We start from the raw sequence: 20,043 nt of genomic DNA, 5'->3' as shown, positions 1-20,043 counted from the left end.
AAGTCCAAGTCAAGCCTGAAGTTTCAGAAGTAGATTCCAAGTCAAGTCTGGAGTGTCTTATGGCTGGGATGGACATTCGATCGTCTGCTGCATGCCATCTGGTCTTTTGGAACGCTGCAGCTATCACTCCTGTGTCTATTAGTATCAGCTGGATTTGTTGTTTGGGATATGATCTTTTTGAACAGGCTTATGAAATGCAATACCAAACCATACACTATGGAAATGTCTTGTGTTAACTGTATTTTGCCTAGCATTGGATGAAGAGTAAAGCTACTCAGGAAACGGAACATGGCAGTAAACTTTTTAGGCTTGCATTTATAACTCTAACCTATTTTTCAATGAAACCACATTCTCTAATTTCAGTGGGTCTTCTACAACTGACAGCTTAGTCAACTGTAAATCGCCCCGGGCCTCTAGCCTCTCAAACCCAGAGATGCTCACACGCAACATCCAGCACCCCATATCAAACACAAAGAAGTCAGTAGACACAATATGAAGTGTGGCAACACAGCTGCTTTATTCATAACATGGACATTTCTAAATCAGTGTTTGTTGTCCACACTTGTAATTTAATGTTATACTATTTAAACAATTGTGTGAAAGCAACATTTTTACTGCCATGATGGCGCCATTTTGGGTTGTCCATATCGATGTGTCCTTGGGCAAGGCACTTAAGCCCACATGTCTCCTGTAGCTTTGCCTACGGTGTGTGAATGTGAATTTACTGTTAGCTACTCCTCATGGGCAGCTGGCACCTTGGCTCCTCCCACCAGTGTGTGGATAGGTAAATGATGTCATGCAGTGTTAAAGAGCTTTGATTGGTTGAAAGACTAGAAAAGATTCATGATTCATTCAAGTACAGTTATTTAGCATTTACCATTTCCAATGCGTTTTCAATAACTCCAAAAGTACAACCATCAACCCACTTTCAAGAGTATTAGCGTCTCACAGCTTGAACAATGCATCTCAAGCACATCATTATTATTATTTTAATAAGTCTTCACTCAGGCTCAATTTTCAAGCTTAAATGTAAAAGACTTTTTCCCTGCAAAGGTCTCAACATCATATTGCCCGAATGTGATATCAATGGTATTTAATCTCTGGGAGGCATAGGTTCGATTCCAATGCCTGACAACTAGGAAAATGACAAAATTAAGAGATTCATTACAGCGCCTCGTAGTGTTTAAATATTTTGAAAAACTTGTGGGTAGGTTAAGGAACACGATGTTGACATGCTCCAAAGTTTGTGAGGATAGGCCAAGTGATTTGGGAGTTCTATGTATTGACATACTAGGTCACGCCCCTAAGAGGTTCATTGGTTCATAACTTCTAAACGCAATGAGGTATCAAGAAAGTTAAAAATAGCGTAGGCTTTTACAACTAAAGGGGGCGCCAGCGAGCTATTTTTCCCTTCGAAAAACCGTCTGGACGTACTCGACCAGGCTGCTGTGGCCGCCAGCGGTTCTTGGTTCAGTGTAAAAAGCAAAGGCAGTGGAATGGTGGTCCGACTTCACGGCTGAATGTGGGATCTCGGTGCAAAAGGTTGCTTGTCTGTAAGCAATAGAGACACTTCCATAAAAACCTACTTCTAATAATAAGAGTAGTCAGCCGTGTCTGTTTTTGCCAGGTTGTTTATCTGGCAGTCCTAATGCGGGCAAATGTAACTTTATGTTGCATTACAGCTGTTAGAAGTATCTGAATCCCGTCAAACCTCATTGGAAATCAAACAGCTTTTGATCTTGCAGCTTTCGCTCTTCTTTATTTCCACCATTACAATCAGTTTGACTATGACTTATCATCTCCATAAAGCCACACAGAACATGAATGCTATACTTCATGTGAGCCAACACAAACAGACAGTGGAGGAAATGTATTTAGACAGATGACTGGAGACTTTTCTGAAATATGTGTCCTCACAGTAACACACTGGCGCATCGCCGCTGGGCGCAGTGGAACAATCAGACTTCACCCATGAATGAGTGAGTCGTCTGGCGCATGCAAACAGCCCACAATATGACAGGAAGAAGGGATTGTTATTGCTGCTGCTTTAAATCTGGAACGTGAATGAAGTGCAGACTGCGAGGATCACCTTCAAACAAACATTTTGTTTTCTTTCTGGGTTTAGTGGTTTGTAAAAACAGATCCTGCTTTTTTTTGTATTTATGGACAAGACTGTCTCTCATAAAGTCCTTTAATGCTGCGTCTATGGGGGGGAGGTGATTAAGGAGAGGAGGGGAGGAGAACATTCATTTCCTTCAAGATGACATTGCCTGGTCAGGTTTTTAGAGGCCTTTTGGTCATTTAGGGAGCATAAAGTAATATGTTAAGCCGTGTATATTGGCAAATAAACACTTTATTTGAAATTTTAAATGAATGAGGTTTGTTTGAACTTTTTTCCTGTCGCTGGAAACTGTGAGGATGCTGCACGGTGCTTCCCCTGTCTGTCCATCTGTAGTTGTTGCTGTCTGCGTTGGTCTACGTTGTCTTGTAGTGCCGGCAGCTTTTAGTTTTATTACTACTAATAATATTGCAGCAACCTCCATGTTCCACGTAGGCATGATGTTGTTTTGAAGGCCAAACCCAGAATGTAGCATCACACCCTCAAAATGAGCGCTCTGGCAAATAACGTCTCACAAAATGATCTTCACAAATTAACACTTTTATGATTTTTGAAGCGTAAACGGAGCCACCAGACGTCAAAACATACTACGCTACAGTTGCGTGTATCAGCAGTTTTTGGCTTCTCTTTCTTTACTCATGTTGTCACTCACCTTGTGTTACTTGTTAATAGTTATGAATTGCATCTTCTATAGTAAGCCTATAATAATCCATCTGACACATTAAAGAGTTATGGTTGTGTGTTTGTACTGTAAATTCACCCATGTAATAATAGTGTTTACGTGTGTTATTTGTAGCTACAGCATCACTCTATAATATTTTATAAGATGGTAAATGGTATAGCAGGTTTTTTCACAGTTCACTTGTTATTCCACAAAAGGACGTGCACATTGTATTGATAGATTGCAGCTCTCTGGTCCTCCCCCTCCTCCCCCATGCCGTGTGTCAGCTCCACCAGATGCTCCCAATATTGTTTTCATGTTCTTACGGCTTATGAGGCGCCGCACAGAAACGTTGGCGCTGAGCTGTGATAATTGGCCTGGAGAACATGAGATGGAGCGGGCAGAGGGAAGAGGCCAGTGTGGAAGAGGCCGCTGAATGTTACAGCGCTAAGCTAAAGGTGGCTAGTGTTCCAGTGATGACGTGTCTCATTGTTACCAACTCTTTTTTTTTAGGCACGTAAAAACATTATTGACGTTAAAATCTTTCAAGCTCGTTATGAGACCTGATTTCAGTTGTCTGACCAAAAAAAAAAGTGTACAATTGAATAATCCTCAACTTGAGAAGGGAAAAGGGAACCTGAAGTGCTAAAGTGCTGACTCATTCCCGATTTTAGCACCAGTATGCAGCGTTTTTACAACCTCTCATTTCACTAGTAATCATGCCTCTTTTATTTAGTAGAATGAAGCAAAACGTCAACAAACTGAAGCAATTTAAGAAAAAATTACATTGAATAAATACATACATTACGTTTTTTATTTTCTGCAAATCTTAGAAAATATTCTCGTTAGTGGTACTGCTGTGGAGCTTTTGATCACACAACATGATATCCATCCACAGAAGGAGGCGGCCCACGTCGCGGTCTCGTCGACGTTCACAGTCCTTATTCCTTCGGAGCACTTTCAGGACTTCTTGTCTGTGTTGGCTTACAACGGGCAAAGTCTATCTGATGAAGAATATGAGATATAATCAAGGGCTCATCCTCATGTTGCGATTGTTTTCTCAAGTGCCTTTGCTATGGATGACCCAGTTTGCAAATATTGCATCAGTCTGAATCTTGAAGAGCAACCGAACAGCCGACTGAAAGCAGTGTTTCAATGTGCTGGAACATATGCAGCCGGCTTTACTAATAATAAGTAATTATGATTCATTAGCATTTCCTTTTTAAGTAGCAGTAAAATAACTATTAACTCAAGTAGGATTAATGATCAATTAGCCATTAATAATGTGTATTTTAAAGTGTTACCGACTTGGGTAAATCTGCAGAAGAGCATTCAGATGGATAAATGTTGAGTAGACGATCACTGATCACTGAGACACTTCATGAAAAGACACGGGAACTTTTCAAATATCATTTTTCACTGCTTGCAAAATGTAATTTACCTCCACTTAAATGAAAGGCATAACTTTCTGATACAACTATCTCACACGCAACCAAATGATCTGCATAGGAATAGCAATACGTTTCTTCACGTGTAATTAGATGCTGTCTGCGTTCATAAACATCTGCCCCGGTCCTTGATCATCAGCCTGCATTCATGTCGTGAGCCCTCGTATGAAGTGAGAGCGCGCCGGCCGGGACGGCCGCGACACATTTGCATGATAAAAGCTGAACCTCAGGTAACAGAAAGGTGGCCAGAGCGTGGGTTCAGCCTCCTCCCTGATGTTCAGGTGCTGTGTGTCTGCGCAGAGGAAGACTTGATAATGTGGCTCAGTCCTCTGGGATTCGGCAGGGAACTTTCTTTGATTGTCTCTTTTTTTCCCTTCCCTTTCTTCTCTCTCTTTACGTCTTCTTCCTCTTCTTTCCTCTGTCTCCCCTCTCCTCCTCTTCACCTTCAAGCGCGCTGTCACCCCCCCCGCCCCCCCTTCTTGTCCCTCATCAGCAGCACACCCCACCTCACCCCCTGTCCCAGCTCCCATGACGGGGATGTGGATGTGGAGGGGGGGTTTTGTGTTGCGGTCGCCCTGTTTATGCAATCCCCCTTGTTTTGAAGTGACAGGCCAGGGATAGATATGCAATATTAAAGAGAGGCCTTATGAATTTTTGACATCTAATTAGTTGCTTCCCCGTTAACATATCGTGGCTCGCGGGGGCATGGAGCGCTCCGCCGGGGCCCCTCTGAAGTGCAGGGCAGAAAAAAAAGGCGGCCCGCTGCCACCTCTAATGTATTCCCTTCTAATGTAAGTAGTAATCATAGCACTAAGGTTAATTAATGGCCCTCCGATGCCCTGCTTTCCAGCGAATATCAGGCCTGCGGTATCGCCGGAGCACCAATTAGAGGCTTTTTTTCTGCTCCAGCTTCAAATGTTAACGGCCACTGTTTCAGGGCCGCAGAGCGACGGGGAAGAGGTAAAGCGCCGAGGCGATCGTCGTAACACTTTATGGATGTTACACAGGCCGGCGGAATGTGTCTGCACACAGTCACACACACACAGATCCTCACACACACCAAGGAGCCCAACTCCATCTCTGCGTATGCAACATGTCTCACTACAGAAGTTAACAGGGGACCATGTCAGGTGCTCAACTTGTCTTAAAGTGCACTGAGTGTTGACAGAAGTAGCGTAGTTTGTCTGTAAGGGATTGTTGATCAATACCATCGATTTCACAATTGTGTGTCCAGCTGCCGCCCTGTAGGGCCTGCATGTATTTGTGTGTGAGCCCCTTTGAAATGTGTCATAAAAAAGTGTTATACATGCCGTGTAATACGCATGCAGAGACACGCACATTGAGGAATTACTAGTTAGGTAAGTGGGTTAAACTATTGGTAATTAATAACAGACTGTCTTATGTCACATTATGTAACAGAGTTGCAGTTGCATTGCAGTTCATACGTGAAACAAGCTTAAACTCAACGATAACTTTTGGTGTCACGTAAGTGAAAGTTCCTGTTTATTAATCAACCATCAGCTTTATACTCTTATTACATCACATACAATAACATCCACATATATATGTATGTATATGTATATGTATATATATATATATGTATGTATGTATGTATGTATATATATATATATATATATATATATATATATATATATATATATATGTGTGTGTGTGTGTGTGTGTGTGTGTGTGTGTGTGTAACGTATTCATGGTTTGCAGAATGTTTTTCCCTGGAGACTCGGCAGACTACTACTGTGTCTTACTAAATGGGCCGCAGCTCATTTATTTAGCTCTATTTTGGTCTTTTTAGCTGACAAATTCTACACTATATTTACCAGCTCGTCACTTTATACGTTAATATAAATAACATTTGATGGAGCTGAGCTGCTGCTTAACGCTGGAGTTATCAGAGCTTTATGCTGCTGGAAACAGGGGAGCAGAGAGCAGAGATTTCAAGTTGAAGGGGAAAGAATGAGTTAAAGGAGTTTTAAAGAGGCTACAAGCTGCGATTGGCACAAAGAGTGATCCATTCACATGAGCTCGGACTGGACCAATAAGAAAACAGCGATTACGTTCATTCCAGTGCTCATTTAAATCGTCCATGGGGCCTTGTTCTTCTGAGGAATCTGCTTCCTCGACCTGACAACACACTGAGGCACTCTCACTGCATTCTAGTCCTCAGACGTCTTTCGGGCTAAATAGTTGCCTCTTGTTTTAAATGTCTTCAAAGTCTTCACGGGCCTCTCTGCAGTCTGGGCTGCCGGGAGGACGTCATGCTCAGAGGTTCCAGGGATAACACTCTGGTGTTTTTTGGGGGAAAGTGAACGAGTGAACTCTCCCCAATTAAGCAACCAACTGTCAGAGTGCCCATGAGCAAGACCTGGAAGCTCAAGCAGACCGGCTGCAGCCATCACCGCCAGCAGACTGGTTGTACTGGGCAGCTCCCAGTATGAATGTGTGAAAACTGCACCGGGCTCTGTCAACTTTCCTGGGTAAATAAAGGTTAAAAGAAGAGAGACACACACACACACACACACACACACACACACAGTCACACACTGTCACTCACAGCTCAGCTCACAGTCCACATAATGATGAAGTGACCAAAGGAACGAGTGTGTTGTTGTGTGTGTGGAACCTCGCCACCGCTTTGATGTGGAGGTGTCAGCGACTCCCTCGCCCCGTCTTCTTCTTCTTCTCTCTGATGCTCTCCCTCTGTCTCGCTCCTCTATACGCCTGTATGTCTCTCGCCCGCTGTCCTTTGTTCATATTTGATTCCCATAGGTGCTGCTGGAGTACAATAGGCCTGGGAGGGCGGCCACCACCACCGCGCCGGCTCCTCTTTAACAGTCAAACATATGTAAAGACAGTGTGTGTGTGTGTGTGTGTGTGTGTGTGTGTGTGTGTGTGTGTGTGTGTGTGTGTGTGTGTATATGGAGAATATCCATTTGCACACAATAGAAGCAGTGGCATACAGATATAGACAGGGATGAGTGTGTGACAAGCATTGGCAGCTTGTGTGTGTGTGTGTGTGTGTGTGTGTGTGTGTGTGTGTGTGTGTGTGTGTGTGTGTGTGTGTGTGTATATGGAGAATATCCATTTGCACACAATAGAAGCAGTGGCATACAGATATAGACAGGGATGAGTGTGTGACAAGCATTGGCAGCTTGTGTGTGTGTGTGTGTGTGTGTGTGTGTGTGTGTGTGTGTGTGTGTGGGAGGTTGTGATTTACAGATAGAAACACAAACTCTCCTGCAACATAGATATGACGAATCAATAATGCAAGCGTTGCATCTTTTAAGATTCATACTTTCATTCAATTCCATGAAATATATTTCGTAGAGTCTAAAATCTCAATTGATCCTCAGAGGGCTTTACATGTAGACAACCTCCGTCCCGGGACCCTCACATCGAATCTGAGAAAAACGCTGGAAAACAAGTGCTACAGAGCTTTAACTGCAGCTTCCGTAAGTACTGTAATGTATGTTTGAGGTGCATTACATTACATTTGAGGTACATTACATGTAAGGAGTTGTGAATGGATGAGTCATCAGCCATGCTCTCTCAGAAATAGCCAACAGTCAAGTGTGACTATATGAAGAGAAAGGTGCACGACGACATCGCTGGGCAGGATGAGTCATGGGAATGTATTCATGTTCAGGAAGAGAAGAAGGACTTTTTTGGCATTTGGTATATACCATGATACAAAATGTACCCTAGCACATGAAGATCAACTCTTTTTTTCCCTGTTTCACTTTCAAACCATGTGTTTGGTCTTTCAGTGAGTCAGGAAAGTTGTTGTTATACTTTACCAGAGACGAAGCCAGACCACCGAGCACCTTATCTTCCTGATGCCCTCATTGCTAAACAAATGGGAGTTGCCTGTATGCCACGCACACACACACACACACACACACACACACACACACACACACACACACACACACGCCCTCACACACGCACACACATGCACACAGACAAACATACACACACATGCAGCACTAAAACTCACACTATCAGACAAGTCTTCGCCACGATCAATTAACTGATTATTCCTTTGTGTTGGCTGGTGATTGGCTAATCAGTAAAGCTATTAATCACCTTCTATCTGTGCTGATCAGGAGATGCCTATCGTGTGCTTTCAATCAGGTCCTCATACATCCCATGGCCTACAACAGGTGTGGTTTAGGAACAACGCACACACACACACACACACACACACACACACGCACACACACACATGCACACACACACATACACACACACATACACGCACACACATACTGCTCTAAATCCACATTGACTGAAGTGAACCACAGTTTTAAAAGGTCTATGTTTATTCTAAATCCAGCTATTTGTTGTATTTCATGTATTTATTTTTGTTTTTGTTATTTCCACTTAGTTTCTACTCCATGAAACTACTTAGTTAGGCTTAGAAACACATCATGATGAGGGTTAAGTATTCATAACCTCGCTCATCTCACGCTCAATATATATATATGTGTGTGTGTGTATATATATATATATATATATATATATATATATATATATATATATATATATATATATATATATATATATATATATATAAAATAAAAATATGCTAGTCAATAAGACTACTGTAATAATGACAGGTTACCACGCCTGTTGTGTCTCATTGTGTCGCGCATCAGAAGCCACTGACAAGCTTCACTATGTGATGAGTTAGGAGTGGGACCGGTTTGAGTTCATCAGTGACGTCCACACATGCTGGTATAGGTCAATAAAACAATGATCAGCAACATTTTATTCGACTTTCATATTCGTATCTGTTTCTTAAAGGGAAAACATATAAACATATTCCTGCAGTTGCTGGAACAGCATGTACGTTTACTCTCCACGTGGTTTGGTGAGCCACATCTCTAAAAGCAGTGATCAGGTTGGATTTCCTATGACGGTGTAAATTCTGATGCGCAAGCATCATACATTTTAACATTCCTGGGCTGATGGAGCTCCATTGAAGGTGTTACTACGGTACAGAACGGGTTGTACAAATGGAAACTAAATCCCCCAAAGACATTTTAAATTCTAAAATCCTTAATCAACACGAGAGATACTGATGTCAGACGGGCCGATAAGGACTTCCACAGCTGGATCAGACTCAGTGACCATGGCTGATCCATTCAAGACATTATTAACACGTTTCCATGTTATAAGCATTATTTGTTTCTAATGTCAGTATCAGCATATACAACACCTCAGGGCCCAACAAGTGTCTATCTCACACTTAGTATGAAACAATTTGGACTGATGTAAAACAGTTGATTTTTTAATTGTTACAAATGTACCAAGTGCCAATTTCAGCACCTGGATTAATGTTTTTATATTAAAATGCAGTCATAACATCTAGATTATGGCTTTCAAAGAACATGTTTACATGTACATCTCTCGCCGCAGTATGTGAAATAGTCAACAAATGCATTTATTGGTTTCCTGCTGAGCGACACCAGCTGACTTTATCTTACATGATGTGGGTCTTTGTCAGAACAACGCAACACCGCTGAAGCAAAGTTAGCTTCAGGCAACAAAAGCACTGAGTTAGACATGTGAGAACCCTGACAACACATTACTTCCTCTCCCCACGGTGCTCTTTCTCTGTATGTAATACCACATTGGACCGCTGCATAGCCACCTGGTTGTGTTTGAGTTGCGTGTCCATCGCCGGCCTCAACAACATTCTGTGCTTCACAGGACACGTTAAATTACTCTGATACCTAAAGGCAATGATCACTGCTCACCGACTGAATTTTATACTTTCCCTCATGATCTGTACTCACACTCATGGTCCCTATACCCAGCATGCAACACTACTGATCGCGATCTGTATTCACACTCATGGTTTGGATGTTGCTTGTTGTTTCAAAGCTTTTTGGCAATTTTCGTTCATTCTGCCGTGATTTTCGACCAGAACACAGGAACTCCGGCAGAGTTGTACGTTTAAGTTTAATTTTTGGGGTAACATCATCGCGTAGCCTCTTGACATGTGTCAGGACTAAGACGGATGTATACGGTCATTTTTCAAAATAAAACCTTTTTTTTCATTCTTTCTGTGGACAGACAGAGCCGTTTTTGAGCGTGATTCAACAGCATGGCACCAACACGAAATCAGTAAAATGAAACGTATTGTTTTGTGATGCACCGTCAAGCCCAGAGTTAAGCATCTGCATCCACAAACTCTACCTACCTTGGAGTGTTACAAAAGCAGGACCATTTTATTCCATGTGTCCATCCAGGCAAATTGGTGAAGCCAAATGTTATTAAAAAACCATATTTGATGTAATTTCTTTGTAATCGTCCAAAATAATGTTAAGTATGGATTTATTTCCAAGTGAGTCACTGACCCATTGAGTGGGCAACATGCCGTGTATCGAGTGGGTCGGTTTGACAGTAACTCCCGGTCCACTTTTTTCCCCTCGTCCGGCCCTGGTTGTGTGTCCACCTCCACACAGGAGCCCGACTGACTTCCCATTGGTGCTGTTTTTTGTGCTGAGTGACACACAAACACATTTACAGTGTGTGTCCCTGTTCACAAAACAAATACATTTAATTTACCTCTGCTGCGGGGTCGCTGAATCCTAATACATTACTGTTTGTTTTGCTTCCTCGTTAAGTCCAGTACGTGAGTAAATGTACCGCGTTACCTCCCCCAGAGATATAGTGTAGCTACTTGTAACAGTGGCCAGTTATGACATGACAACTCCTAGACTAGCAGTTGGAAATGGTTCACATCCTCTGGCTTTATTATCACAGGTTTTCAGGATAATAACATGTTAATCACCAGCTGTATTAATAAGAACGTCAATCAAAAGCTCCCCTCCATCACGCTGCCAGCGTGTTACATCATGTTGGAGGGTGAGGAGCTGCATTATGATCTCCAATCAGCGCCGCTTTCCTGAGCGCTCACCTCATCCCATGCACTTCCTTCTCTCTGCCATCATTTTCTTTTTTTTGTTATTCTCTCTCTCTCTTTTTTTTCAATTAGAGTCAATTGACCTGACAGAATTGCCGGCAATTAAGTGATTTTTGTAATGGTCCTGGGCTAATTTGCCTTGGCTTGTCAGCTGTATTTTATGTCGCCAACCCCCCACCTCGCTTACTCTCTCTGGCACATAATAGCTTATAATTTCTAAATCTTTACCCTCCGCTTCCTTCTCAATAAATCGCAATTACAGGAAGTTGTTAGAGATGCCTAAACTCCCCACCACCACCAGCAGCCCCATCCCTGCTGCTTGACTTTGTGCCGTCAAAAGATATTTTTATATTTTCCGTGCAATTGACAGAGCGGCAGAGAGCAGCAGAGGAAATCTATTTGTTTGCAGAGCCTTAATGTAATCGCGCTTCATGTGTGCACACTGAGTCCAACTCTCCTGGGCTGCAGCACACGGAGAAGTTTACTCTCTCCGCATTGCTCATTAAGAATATGATTTTCTGGCAGCTGGTCTTTGGACGGAAGATCTTTTATTCCCTCCCCTCAAGAAGGATTTTAAGGTGTTGTGTTTGCCCAGGAGCTGCATGGATGGATCCTCTTGAAGGTCCCAGTTTGCACAAAGGCGCCGTGACCCAAAAAAACATCAGATGTGGGGGAAAGGTCAGTGCAGGGGTTTCTGTTCCGTTCACAAGACCTGGATCAGTGGCGTTTTTTAGAACCTTGGCAGCGGGTCGGTGAGAGAGTTGGCTGCCCCCCCCCCCCTCCTCCCCGCCCTCTCCCTCGCTCCCTCCACCCACTTCACTCCTGTTTCCTGTCATCCGTCAAGCTCAAACCCGACCGCCACGCTTCGAGTCTCCTCATAAAATATGCAAATGAACTCCAAATGAAATACCTTTTGCCTCGGTCTCTTCGAGCTTGAAGGCCTTCCATCAGTTCAGTGAGCCCCCCCCCTCACACAGACACGCACACCCAACACTAATCATCTCTGTATGTAATAACTCCAGAGGCGAGCATCTGCTTGCCTCCATAACACTCCACTGATCTCCCCTCCACCATTCCACATTCCCCTCCCCCCTCTCCCCATCACAATCTACATGTATTAGGTCGTAATGACTTAGCGGTTAAAAGCAAATAGATGCCAGGGGACATACAGATGCCCCCCACCCTCCCCACCCCCCTGCATTTCTTCTCTCTCACACACACACACACACACACACACACACACACACACACACACACACACACACACACACACACACACATTCTCTGATGCCCAACTCTGGCTACTCAAGATAAATGGAGCGGAGTGTGAGAAGAACTGAGCCCTATCAATCACATTAAGCGCTGGGGCGTTTGTTATCAGAAAGTGTGGCTGTCAACCCCCGTTCAAAGCCCTCGGGAGGAGAGGGGTGGGGAGATTGGAGGGGAGGGGCGGGGGGGTAAAAGTTTGTTAACGCCTTAGCAAGCGCTGTTGACAGCAGCGGTGTTCTACAGCAGCCGGTAGAGGAACCGAAGGAGGGGGCTGGCTAACAAGAAGCAAGCCACAATGGGTTTTTAACCAATTAGCACACTCACTCACACACACATACACACACTCACACGCTTGGCTATTAGCTTGTGTGTGTGTGTGTGTGTGTGCAGGAAACCTCAGGTGGAATCCCCGCGCCGTCACGCTACCGTCTCACCTAACTTTCTCCATCTCAAAGTTGGAGTCTTAACGATGTTATTCCAGTTCAGCGCAGAAGCAGCAGAGGCGTCTGATCGATGGATATTTTGCGGCTTGATAACTCTATTTCCTCACGCAATCTCATTTCAGTAAGCATAAGTATACCGACACTGGGCCCTAATGGCGGCGCGTGCTGTGCTTAACACAGTTTGAAATGAATAACCCCGCTAACAGTCTCATAGCCATTACAAGCAGGACTTAAATGATCATTTGGGAGGATGAAACCACTGATAGCGTTTTTGAAATTATTGTAATATCATTTTCACTTTGCCTAAATCATTCTAATGAGATGTGCCACTTAGCGACCACGCTGGAGCTGAAATAAGGGCCCGTGTTTCAGCTGTGTCGAACACCCTGCATGTAAACGGCTGCAGAGATGTGGCCGCCCACTGCTAGAATAAGTGGAGTTGGCCTCCGTGTGTGTGTGTGTGTGTGTGTGTGTGTGTGAACAATTCTCTCCAGCTCTATTTGTGTCGCGCAGCGATCCCTCAAACCAGCAGATCATTTTGTTGTTGTTGTTGTTGTTGATTGAAGCATTTTATTTTCTAAGGATACAAGCGCGCACATATGCACACACTCGCAAATGGGCTCTGGAGAGAAAGGGGAGACGGATACATACATTCAGTTGGATCAACAAATAAATTATTCAGAGCGATATGACAGCAGATGTTTGGGAGGCCGTGATTCGGCGGTGGTCTCCGCTGCAACTTTTGATCAGAAATTCAAAAAAACAGGCCCTGTGTGGCCGACAGACGGGCGGATGATGGGAATCTGGGCCCCCCAATTCCCCACCCCTCCACCCCCACCCTTTCCTTCGCCATCTTCACATCATAGATATTTCTGAGGCCATTTCTTTTTCGGGGAGAAGCTGTGTGGTGAGGCTGCAGACCACAGACACATGCTGCTGTGGATCACATCTGGACAAAAAAAAAAAGAGAGACGAGCGTTGTTAGATCAACATTCATTTCATTTCTGACCTAAGCTGATTCATTGTTGTTTTTGATACTAGAATAGAGGTTACTGGCTCTTACAGAGATGGAGGAGATCCTGAAAACACACTTTCAGCAGGAGTATTGAGTCTTTTCCAAAGTAGTAATAGTATACGTATTCAGCTGTGTGGCCGTGGGCTTGTTCCCTGTAAAAGCTTTTCCAAGTGATTTAACATCACTTAGGATATTATGTGGCGTCAAACAGTATTTGTGATGCAGTCGCCGATACATATACAGCTAGTGGAGATGATGACGAGGATGAAGCTCCCCTCACGTTAGTCCTCTCTTAATTTACAGCCTCATAAATTGCTCGGTTGCTTATCGATTTTTAGAAAAGACAAAAGGGCGAATTCACGGCTTTGTTGTCTCCACACAGAGCCACACAGGACCCCTCACACTTCACTGTCCTGTGTGAAATGTCTCAGCGTGGAAGCAAGAGAGTGATTCAGGACATCACATGCTGTCTCACCAAATGACCATCATATTTGATGATTGTCGGTCATTGTGCGTGCAATAAGTATTGCTTTTTGCGTGTCATTTGTATGCATCCACGTTACTATGACACTCTCATCAGGAGATGGAGAACTTAATGAGAGAGAGAGCTCATGTTGGAGGGAAACACTTACAAACAGGAGACTAGTGAGAGCGGTGTGTTACAGCGTTTTTAAGTTACGTTCGTGACGTTTGCAACATTCATACTTATGTTATTGTGTTTATTTCCTGACTTGACTTTACTGCTAGCGCTTCACGAGCATGTGAACACCCTGTGGGTATAAATGCCGCACAAAAATAACTAAGTGTTTGGTGTCTTGCTCAAGGACGCAACAACAAGGACCAGCAGATCCGGGGCTCAAACCACCGATCCTCTGATTGAAGGACGGTGGTGCAAACTACTGAGCCACAGTCACCCCGCATGTCTTCCTGTGAGATTGGGTTGAAACTAGAGTGTAAAAATAAATCAAAATGTAGTAATGTTCATGAATGTTTTATTTTCATTTGTTATTATTCTATTTGAAAGTCATAGAAGCGAGACCATTATTAGTGACTGTCTCTTTGCATGTGTGTGTGTGTGTGTGTGCGTGTGTGTCTGTGTGTGATTGGGGAGGGGGGGCGGTGGTTACAATGGGATTTAGTCATACTTAACTCACAATTGAGGGTCCCTCTACACCACTTCCTTCACCCAGACACCTTTTTCATACACGAGTGAACCATTCATATTCCATCTGTTCCAGCTCTCACTCTTTGGGGAGGCTGTCAATCTCCGAGACTCGTGTGATGTGAATGAGGGGGCTGTGGGGGGAGGTGGGAGAGGGGGGGGGGTTGCAGGGCAGAGACAAAGAGAGACAGAGAGAGAGAGAAGGCGAGTGAGAGTAGACGTGGAAGTGGAAACAGAGGAGGGCGAGAGGAGGAAAAAAGAGAGGAGGCTCAGCACCGGCGCTGAACTCCTGGGACCTTTCAGAAAAGCTCATCGCACATCAGTGTCCTGCCGAGCCGCCGCCACGGAAGAGAGCACGAGCGAGGCGGTGGAGAACGGGAGGAGAGAGAGGGAGGGAGTGGGTCAGAGGAGGGGGGGGGGGGGAAGAAAACTGAGCTTGTGATCGATGTAGGAGAGAAAGTGGGCATGGAAGAGGAGAGGGGCGCTGAGGACCACTTTAGCCAGGTGGTAACTCCATCACTCTGCCTGAGGGACTCAGCACAACGTCTTTCCTCTGTGGGACAGGAAGAACAATTAACAGGAAGAAAAGGAATACCGTGAAGGATTTGCTCTTGAATTTAGATTTTCTAATTCTCTATGATGCTCTATGGCACAGTGGTAAGGGAGAGCAGGGATGGTTTAATACAGCAGACTTCTCCTGTAATGGAATGTCTGCCTCATGCAGGAAGAAAAGCTGACAGCTGCTACTGATGCTTTACAGCTCCTCTTATTAGTGACAGAGAAGTCAAACACTAGCATAACTCGTGTTATGCACGTCACTAATGATACTAACAAGTCACATGACTCACGATAGACTCCTCGAGTTTCACACATGACATGGACAGCAATCGGCTGGGTGAAGGTCCTCTGTTTGTCTCTTTATCAGTAGAGTTTAAGAAGGCCAAGATATCCAGATGATTCTGTCAAAGTCCAGATGCTCAGGAGTACAGCAAAATACTTTTAGCGAGGTGAATAGTACACATGTGATGCTCTACTGCAGCAGGACAGAGGCAGCGGGATTCAATCTTTAATTCAGCGTTTGGTTTGTTAAAGAAAAATATAACATTTCTTTGGAGTGGTGGAGTCACATTATTTCCAAAGAGGGCCACGTTATGAATATGCTAAACAATACGACTATGAAGAAAATGCTCAATTTGTAATGTGTTGATGTTTATACATATTTGGTTGTCACGTCAATTGACTGATCACAAGGCGTCATTTTACCCTTCTTTATTATTGTTGCTCCTGCTATACTCTCCGTACGGCCTCATCACTGACAGAGACACACATCCAACATGAGGGAGAGGGAGCAGTGGGCAGGAGGAGGATGTCAAGGACGGAGGAGAAGAGGGGGGAAGGGGGGGGGGGGTTCTGCATGGCCGCGAGGCAGCATGGAGGCGACACATCTGTCGCAGTATTAACTTTCTGCTCAGTGGGGCCTGGGTGTCAGTGTTAGCTGCTGGGGCCCGACCCCAGCCATCCCGGAGCTCAGATGGAGGAACAAAGCCCAAAACAGTCGGGGATAATTCTCAAGCCGCCGCTGCCGCCTCCCCAAAACATCCATCCTGCTTCACTAACTGGATGTAGTGTACCAATCAACTACAATCCACGCTCGCTCCCAAACTGTCATGCACACACCATTGGATTGTTGCGCAATGCCAGAGTTGTCACTTGTCTTGTTTAATTCAATTTATTTTGAGAGAAGGAATGCTGTCAATGAACACCACAAACAACTGTAAGCATTCAGTCGGTGGGGTCAAAGGTCACAGACCATGAGCCAGTGGCTGAATGGAGAAGGATTACATTCAATTTAATTCAGTTTATTGTGTATAGCCCAAAATCACAAATACAAGATTTACCTCGCAGGGCTTTACAATCTGTACACATAACATCCCTGTCCCAGGACCTCACATCGGATCAGGAAAAACTCCCCAAATAAAGATAGAAAAAACCCTTTCACGTGGAAAAAAGGGAAGAAACCTTCAGGAGAGCAACAGAGGAGGATCCCTCTACCCCGATGGACAGAAGCAATAGATGTCATGTGACCAGAATGAACAATGTTACAGAGTTACAGCACATTTTAGTTTAGTTTAGTAAAACGTTTGTATCTCATGGTTACTAGTTTTAGGTTCCCAGTGAAATGTTTTTCCTGAACGCTAGTTGCTCTAACTGCAGCCCATCATGTTCCAGACACGGTACATACAAAGTGAAACAAGAGCATCTCTTATAGCTGGTGTCAAGATAATTAAATAATATGAGGCTTTAAATTCATATATTTATTTGGTGACTTGTCAGGACACAGGTGGAATAAAAAGAGAGCAGTATTCTAACTAACACGTGCATTGCGTGGACAGTAGAATAGATTTGGATTATGTCCTTATACTTACACTGGACATTTCTTCAGCCACACTTAAACACACACACACACACACACACACACACTCACACACACACACGAAGCTGATCCTTTGGTCCACTAAAGAGGCATTTATGACCCAGTGCTCTGATCCCAGTCCCTCGTGAGGTGCATCTGAGCATCTAATCTCTGATGTCATTATGGTCACTTTGTCCAGGGAGCAGCCCTCAGTGCCTCAAATCAATAGAGCCTGTTTACTGTTCAATCTCAAAGGTGCTTCCTGGCCAGACAGCGGGGATTTGTTTTCCACTGTCCCCGAGGCTGAGGGGGCCTGGCATGGCCAAACTGACCCTAGAGCCCTACGGCCCTCAACTGGCAAAAAGCCTCCTGCGCTGGAGGTCCTAGACGAATGCCCTGAGGGACGCCAAGGTCACCGAGCTGCCGCTTCCAACACTGAGTTCCAGCTGCTGGGGCTGTTGTTTTTTTGTTGCGCCTGCTGCCGCTTTGTTGTTGTTGTTGTTGTTCAGTGGATTGGCGTCTCTCAATCCACCTCTGTCTACATCCCTCCCTTCCTCCCCTCTCCATCTATCTCCGGCCTGCAGGGCATAAAGAAGCCCCATGAATTAATGAAGATGAGTGAGGTAATTAAACGCGGTGGTGATGGCGACACAGATCCTGGGAGGGTTTTCAGAGGGACAGGAGGTCCACATGGGGCCCTGGCCTGCCTGCGCCGCCATTACCCTCCTCCCCTTTCCTCCGTCCCCCTGGTCCCCAGGTTGCATGGCACACAGATATGGCTTGATTGGCCTGCTGGGCACGGGGAGGAGGAGGGTTGGTGAAGTTGGCACCCAGGGGAGGTGGAGGGAGAGGCAGGACGGAGGGGGGTAGATTGAGCTCAGGCCTCACCTGTGGCCCCGGAGCCCCTCCCTGGATTCCTCCCCTGGCAGCCAGGTCACACTGCGTGGTCCAAACACCCCCTGCCAGGGGAGAAGAGGAGGAAAACAACAGCATGGAGGGAAGGGAGCTGTAGAGGGAAGGATGGAGGGGATAAGGGAGGTAGGGCAAGAACCATAGGGGCACTTCCAGGGATTATGGCCCCACGCTGGCCCACTGGGGCGCAGCCTTGATGGACGTCTGACTGGCAAGCACTTGCCCTTTTATAGGATGTGATGCTTGCCGACCACTTCCATCACACGCAGGCCAGCAGCTGGCGGAGGCCAGCAGCCCGCAGCTCACTGGTCACTTGTCACGGCAGGGCTTACTGTCTTTTTCTCTATTACCAACGCTCCTCTCATTCAGTCAATGAGATTTTATGAACATAAATGTTCTCCGGTTTACATTTTAGAGGCCAAACATGTTACTAATATACACATTTGAGATGGAGCCGTGACAAATTAATACGATCTGGGGATGTAGAAGGACGCGTATGGGACGAGAGCCGAACAGATCACGCAGGTTAAACAGGTTATACGTGAAAGAGAAAACAGAGGTGAACGGGACAATCACTGCAGTCCTCTGTCATCATCCATCACAGTGTACAGACCAAACCTGCAATAACCTTAGTGTGCTCCCAATAAGCAAAGAAGGATTATTGCCAACCTTATGGGCACACTGACATTCACTTTTACCTCCAAACAAGGCAATCTAGGTAAAGTGTAGATATTAGTGTGTTTCTAGGCCTCAGAATCACCTGCTATATATTTCATTAAAGGCCAAGTATCTCTACACACTGTCCAGCGAGATGTCTACATCTATGAAGCACACGGCAACAAGTATAGATGAGCTTCACAGGTTGTTGTTAACAACTTACAGAAATAACTAACTGCTAAATAAGCACTATTAGTCAAACATTGAATCATAACCAATAACCAATATTCACTTTTCTTTGTTTCTGTTTCGTTAGCTGCTAAATGCTCCTCAGTGTTCCCCAGCGAGCTAACTGTGTCCAGTGGGTTGTCAGTGCTTCTGGACAGGAAACTTCTGGCTGAACGATGTGGATGAGCGTGGTGATACCAAGGCAAAATAAAATAAATGTTTGGTTGAAAAATCCAAAACAAAGTGGTAAGAAAAAGCTGTAATAATACTTTGTTAGTTTGTGTGTGACGCATTTCACCTCACACACTGTAGCCATTAGGCTTCGTCATGTTTTTTGAAGCTGTTAGTCACTTTTCTACACATCTAAATTTCTAAAATGGACAATACATGTTGTGGCAGTATGTAAATTGGACGATTTAAAATGGATTATAGCTGACTGGATCATGTATGACTCATCTCAAGAGAGCAGCACTTAAAATACACGTTTGCATGTTTGCTGTGTTAATGTTATTTATGAAGAAAAGAGGTGTAATGAACAGATGGACTGGATGATGAACGTGAGGTGTGGCCTGGAGGTCTCGCGGCCCTATTAGAGGCCTCAGTGGACACCAGAAGCGGTTCACCAATAGATCTGCTCCGGCGTCGGCTCTCAGGAGAGCTGCCCGAACCTCCTCTATGTTTATTTGTTATCAGAGCCGTCACCGGACTAATTAGACAGGCCTTAACTTTGGTCTTGAGCCATGTTCCTTCCCCAAAGGGTGGAAGGA

This window comes from Clinocottus analis, unplaced genomic scaffold (genome assembly GCF_023055335.1).
Source record: "Clinocottus analis isolate CAN_PGR_092001 unplaced genomic scaffold, fCliAna1.0.p SCAF_30, whole genome shotgun sequence".
Classification (NCBI taxonomy): Eukaryota; Metazoa; Chordata; class Actinopteri; order Perciformes; family Cottidae; genus Clinocottus; species Clinocottus analis.
Note: the sequence above shows the minus strand (reverse complement) of the source record.